The sequence below is a fragment of the Oncorhynchus masou genome, unplaced genomic scaffold (genome assembly GCF_036934945.1).
Source record: "Oncorhynchus masou masou isolate Uvic2021 unplaced genomic scaffold, UVic_Omas_1.1 unplaced_scaffold_1195, whole genome shotgun sequence".
Classification (NCBI taxonomy): domain Eukaryota; kingdom Metazoa; phylum Chordata; class Actinopteri; order Salmoniformes; family Salmonidae; genus Oncorhynchus; species Oncorhynchus masou.
In genome coordinates, this window is record NW_027001726.1 from 121523 (window position 1) to 128306 (window position 6784).

At 41.7% G+C, this 6784-nt stretch overlaps 1 long non-coding RNA gene across 1 annotated transcript; it reads right to left on the reverse strand.

Annotated features, from left to right (window-relative positions):
* Nucleotides 1-5986: 5986 nt before the first annotated feature.
* LOC135529642 (uncharacterized) lies at nt 5987-6510 on the reverse strand. Its single transcript, XR_010453740.1, has 4 exons — nt 6474-6510; nt 6231-6405; nt 6116-6151; nt 5987-6017 (listed from the first exon to the last, which is right to left on the reverse strand). It is a non-coding gene; the product is annotated as an uncharacterized LOC135529642 (long non-coding RNA).
* Between the last annotated feature and the right edge of the window lie 274 nt (nt 6511-6784).

The window sequence follows — 6784 nt, forward strand, 5'->3', positions numbered from 1 at the left end:
AACTGGAACCTGTCTTTACCATCCATATCAACTGGAACCTGTCTTTACCATCCATATCAACTGGAACCTGTCTTTACCATCCATATCAACTGGAACCTGTCTATACCATCCATATCAACTAGAACCTGTCTTTACCATCCATATCAACTAGAACCATCCATATCAACTGGAACCTGTCTTTACCATCCATACCAACTGGAACCTGTCTATACCATCCATATCAACTGGAACCAGTCTATACCATCCATATCAACTGGAACCATCCATATCAACTGGAACCTGTCTTTACCATCCATATCAACTGGAACCTGTCTATACCATCCATATCAACTGGAACCATCTATATCAACTGGAACCTGTCTTTACCATCCATACCAACTGGAACCAGTCTTTACCATCCATACCAACTGGAACCAGTCTTTACCATCCATATCAACTGGAACCAGTCTTTACCATCCATACCAACTGGAACCTGTCTATACCATCCATATCAACTGGAACCAGTCTATACCATCCATACCAACTGGAACCTGTCTATACCATCCATACCAACTGGAAATTGTCTTTACCATCCATACCAACTGGAACCTGTCTTTACCATCCATATCAACTCCATACCAACCTGTCTAACCATCCATATCAACTGGAACCTGTCTTTACCATCCATACCAACTGGAACCTGTCTATACCATCCATACCAACTGGAACCTGTCTATACCATCCATACCAACTGGAACCTGTCTATACCATCCATACCAACTGGAACCTGTCTTTACCATCCATATCAACTGGAACCATACCATCCATATCAACTGGAACCTGTCTATACCATCCATATCAACTGGAACCTGTCTTTACCATCCATATCAACTGGAACCTGTCTATACCATCCATACCAACTGGAACCTGTCTTTACCATCCATATCAACTGGAACCATCCATATCAACTGGAACCATCCATATCAACTGGAACCATCCATATCAACTAGAACCTGTCTATACCATCCATACCAACTGGAACCTGTCTATACCATCCATATCAACTGGAACCTGTCTATACCATCCATACCAACTGGAACCTGTCTTTACCATCCATAACAACTGGAACCTGTCTATACCATCCATACCAACTGGAACCTGTCTTTACCATCCATATCAACTAGAACCTGTCTTTACCATCCATATCAACTGGAACCATCCATACCAACTGGAACCTGTCTATACCATCCATATCAACTGGAACCTGTCTTTACCATCCATATCAACTGGAACCATCCATACCAACTGGAACCAGTCTATACCATCCATATCAACTGGAACCTGTCTATACCATCCATACCAACTGGAACCTGTCTTTACCATCCATATCAACTGGAACCTGTCTATACCATCCATACCAACTGGAACCTGTCTATACCATCCATACCAACTGGAACCAGTCTATACCATCCATACCTACTGCAACCATCCATATCAACTGGAACCTGTCTTTACCATCCATACCAACTGGAACCTGTCTATACCATCCATATCAACTGGAACCTGTCTTTACCATCCATACCAACTGGAACCATCCATTTACCATCCATACCAACTGGAACCTGTCTATTTACCATCCATATCAACTGGAACCATCCATCTTTACCATCCATACCAACTGGAACCTGTCTTTACATACTGTGAACCACTATCTGGATGTTCTTTAAAATAAGTGGTCATTTTTAGACTGTTGGGACATTGTTTACTTCCTCTTTCTATTCCACATCAAGTAATTCATCCCAGAAGTAAGATTTAATTAAAACAAAACAGATAAAAACAGATATAAAAATCCACCTTATTGAACAGCGGGGACTGTGAAGCAACACAGACACATCCATACAAACACACGATAACATACGCACTCTACACACACATGTACACATGGATCTTGTGTTATAGATATGTGGTTGCGGAGTAGAGTCCTGAGGGCACACACTTAATATGTTGTGAAATCTGTTATACATTTTTAAAAACATTACAATATATTCAGAACTGCCTTAAGTTTCCTGGATCAATATTAAATCCAAATGTGGGGTCCCCTAATTAATAATAACTTGTTTCTCTTCAAATGGGTATAGAATACAACATTTTACACTGTCAGAATTCACTTTCATGTCAGTATGTGTTGGCACAGCCTGTGGGACCTCACATTTAGTGAACTAGAAAGACACGTTTATATTATTATCATAAACACTGAACAAAAATATAAAAACAACAACTTCAAAACATTGACTGAGTTACAGTTGATATGAGGAACTCGGGCAACATCACCAGTCCTGACTTGCCACTCTATGTAGTGAATCAGTAGCATTGAGTAGACCTCCACAAACCAATTCTAACCAGGCTTTGTGCGCAGGGGGCGTTGTCATGATGAAACAGGAAAGAGCTTTTCTCCAAAACTGTTGCCGCCAAGTTTGAAGCCTCAGAATCGTCTCGTGTCATTGTACGCTGATGGGGTTAAGATTTCCCTCCAATGGAACTAAGGGACCTAGACTTGATCATGGGAGGAAAAACAGCCCCAGACCAGTATTCATCCTGCACCACATTGTAGCCACTGCGGTCCGGCAGGTAGAATTATCTTGGCATCCCGCCAAAGCCACATTCACGCGTTCCCACTGCTCCAGAGTCCATTGGCGGGGAGATTTACACCACTCCAGCTGACGCTTGGTATTGCACATGGGGATTTTAGGCCACGGAAACGTGTACGACAGCGTGTTCCAGTTCCCGCCAATATCCAGCAACTTCGCACAGCCGTTGAAGAGGAGTGGGGCAACATTTCCACAGGCCACAATGAACAGCCTGATCAACTCTATGAGAAGGTGATGTGTCGCGCTGCACGAGACAAATGGTGGTCACACCAGATAAGGACTGGTTTTCTGATCTCCGCCACTACTTTAATTTATTTTATGTATCTGTATTTCCAGTCATGTAAATTATTCTGTATTTCAATTTACTGATGTCCTTTATATGAACTGTAAAAAATCCTTGAAATTGTTATGATATTTTTGTTCAGTGTAATTTTGTAAACACAGTTAGACGACACCTTTCTTTACAAAGCACGTGACAAATACAATTTGGTTTGATTTCGTCCCCCAAAAACATTTATAAATAAAACCATCAAGTGATATATTTAAACAAATACAAGTAAACAACCCCATGCCACGATTAGATAGTATAAAACAACATATTTCATACATTTCTTTAAACAACAAAAAGAAAATTGGTTGAATTTCTGAAAATTGATATGCGTTTTGGAAAGAAACCCTACGCGGAGGAGGGAAAAGAAGCGGTCGCTGATTGTTGAATACAAGTTTTGATATTTTGAAGCATATTGATCTGTGCATTTGAACAACAGTTAAATCACCTATTTCACAATGTTCATGCCAACAACCGAATGACCACTGTTGCACAACAAAATAGATAATACTATTCAGAACGAACAGCCAGGGGCCTGTTGCACAAAACTAGGATAAGGGATTAAGCCAGGATATCTTGGTGATCCTGGCTCAATTGATCCGTAATCCGGTTGCACTAAAGATGGATAGGGGGCAGGAGGATATGTTATGGTATAAATTACCATGGAGATTTATTCTGTGGAGCTAGCCTGCTCCAGACCAGGCTAAATTCCAGGATCTATTTAATCTCATCCCTAATGTCAGTCAGCAGTCACCACAAATGGAAACCAATAGTTATTTCACTGCTCACTATACATTGTTATCACATATAACTAGACCCACTGTTATTATTTAAACGTTTGTGATCATTAATTTCAATGATTTTGGATAAAAAAATGATTTTTAGATGATGTTGCTATCATTAGATAATTTACAGTTTCCCATAGACTATAAGGCTATATATAAAATGATAGAATATTAGGGCCACAGAGGGGAAAAAAACACAAGTCATAATATTGTAACCAGTTGTTTTAAAGGAGGACAGTTGTTAAAATGACAGATGTGGGGCATTTCGTGAAATTGTACTTCAGTATGGTTTCATAAACAAAGACATGCTGATGTGCCAGAATATTAAGTATCACATTGTCATAAGTATCAAAACTGTAAAAACAATATGTAGCTTTTCTGCAGAAAGAACCAGCCTCATAAATGTATGACTTTATCCTTTTTCTTCAGTGTGGCCCTAGTACTCTGTCATAAACAAACACACATTCCATATGAAAATAAAAACACAATGTGTAACATTATGTTCCTTTATTGAATAAGGACAAAACAAAGCAGGTAAACCATCAGCTCCTTTCGAAACTGAAGTCACAGTGACTCTACAAGATGGAAAGCACAGAATCCAAGCATATTATACAAAATGATACATACACATTCAAAGGTCTGTATATAACACACCCTGCATGTCTGCACACTAAAATAAATGCAGGACAAATCCATACACATCAACTGAACAGACAAATGAATGGATGCAGTAGCCTCCCTGCAGCCTTGTATTACACACAGTATACCGCACAAACATCATAAGAGGCCAAATTCGTCAAAAAACGAACCCCAAAAAACCCAAATTCCTCTGCCACCGCAGGACATATTTAACCAAAATTGAAAGCACACATACTAACTAAAATAATTCAACACATATTGGTCCCTCAGCAGCCGACCACTGTCGTCATCAGGGAAGATTGCCGGATTGTCCCAGTCCATGGCTGGTGGCACTCTGGGGGCCCTCTCCTTCCTCAGGCTGGCCACATTGTGGAGGACAGCACAAGCCACAGCAATATCACATGCCCTAACAGGGCTGACCCTTAATTTGTGAAGGCAGTGAAAGCGTGCCTTCAGGAGGCCAAAGGTCATTTCAACTCTGGCCCTGGTCCTGGCATGGGCATGGTTGTAGGCCTGCTGTGCTTCCTGGGGGTCTGTGAAAGGTGTCAGGAGAAAAGGCTGGCAGCCATACCCCCTGTCTCCCAGCAACACACCAGAGAATTCACCTGTCAACACAAAATCTCATCATTACTACCTCAAACACAGTGATATTCTTGACACAGCCATGATGGTTATAAATAGGGGTTGTGTGGCTTACCTTGTGATAGGCACTGATAGATTTCAGAGGCCCGAAAGATTCTGGAGTCATGGACTGAGCCAGGCCATTTTGCCACAACATTGCTGATCACACAGTCAGCATTGCAGACCATCTGAAATCATAAGATGAGGAATATTACACCAATCAATGCACATCACTGGCAATGCAGAGTGTTCGTCAATGGACAATATCAAAAAGTTATGTTCACCTGAACATTAATGCTGTGAAAGGATTTCCTATTCACAAAATCGGCCTCATGGGCACCTGAGGGGGCTTTTATCCTTATGTGTGTGCAGTCCACTGCACCAATGACATTGGGGAAACCTGTCACACAAAGTAATGAGTATCCTACTATGTGTTAACAGTTGTCCTGTAATTTGTAGATCCTCTTACCTGCAATCCTATAGAACTCCTCTTTGATGTCACAGAGTCTTCTGTGGCCAGGGAAGGAGATGAAGACATCTGCTAATGCTTTGATAGCCAGACACACACTCCTTTTGTGCGGCAAATTGTGGCCTTGTTCAGCTGTTCTGCATCCCCCACTGAGTACAGGAAGGCTCCACTAGCAAAAAGCGCAAGGCCACACAAACCATTTGCTCCACACTCAGTGCATGGCTCCGTGCAGTGCGGTGCTTAATCCTGGGACCCAGTAGTCATAGATACCTGATGCCATCTGCAGAAAACCTGTATCTTTCATATAGATGGTCATCAGGGAAGGCCAGTGGGTCCAACCGGTCCCTGAAGACCCTTTCTCGCCTGAAGGCTCTCCTCAGCACAAGTGCTTCTTCATCCACCACATCTCGCACGAATGGGCATGCCATTGTCAGAGCAGAAAGGAACACACAATTTTGGGCCTTCATATAGGCTAGTGGCCACACCTGGTGCTGGGGGTGGGCAAAAGAGGGCGATACCTTATAACGATGACTTGGTTGTACTGATTGCTGGGAAAATAAAAAAAACCTTAGAAAGATGCCACCGTCCTGTGTGCTCACAATAAGAGCTCATATGTCATGGCTCACTTGACTTTACGAGAATATACCTAATTTTTATTTTGAGCTGTGTCATCTTCTTGGAGCTGGGGGAGGAAAGAAAAATAATGATTAATACATTTGTGTTACAGTTAGCATACAGTGTACATTGAAGGCATATCTCACCTCCCTCTCAAGTTTTTTTTATTTCAAGGTCCAGTTTCCTAATTGTCCTCTTTTTTATTTCGGACTCCAGTGCAAGATTTTCCATCTTTTTCTTCTTGTACTGAATGTCTATGTCTGCCAGTTCTATTTGGCGCCGGAGGTGGTTGCCATACAACTTTCTGATAGCTTGTGAGCTCTGTGAACACAATACAATTAGCGCAGCTGGAATTTGGCAGGATGTGGTGTCCTTTTATTAATACGCACTATGTTGCCAGGCTGGTTTTCCCACTGTATAGCATCTGGGTCCTGTAAAATAAATTAGATTTTTTGATTTTGATGAGGACTCCTCACCATTGTAGAGTAAATAGTACTTTCACAGTCTTAACATGATACCTCATGCCTTCTGGAATCCAGAGATGGTCTCCTCCTCATCATCGTCTCCATCATGTGCTGTTGCTGCTGCACTGGGGCCTTCACCCTATCACATTTAATCGGATTCATATTGAAGCTAGTAGACAAGACATGCCAGGCCTACAGTATGCCTTTGATGGAGTACTCACTGGATCAGCATCGTC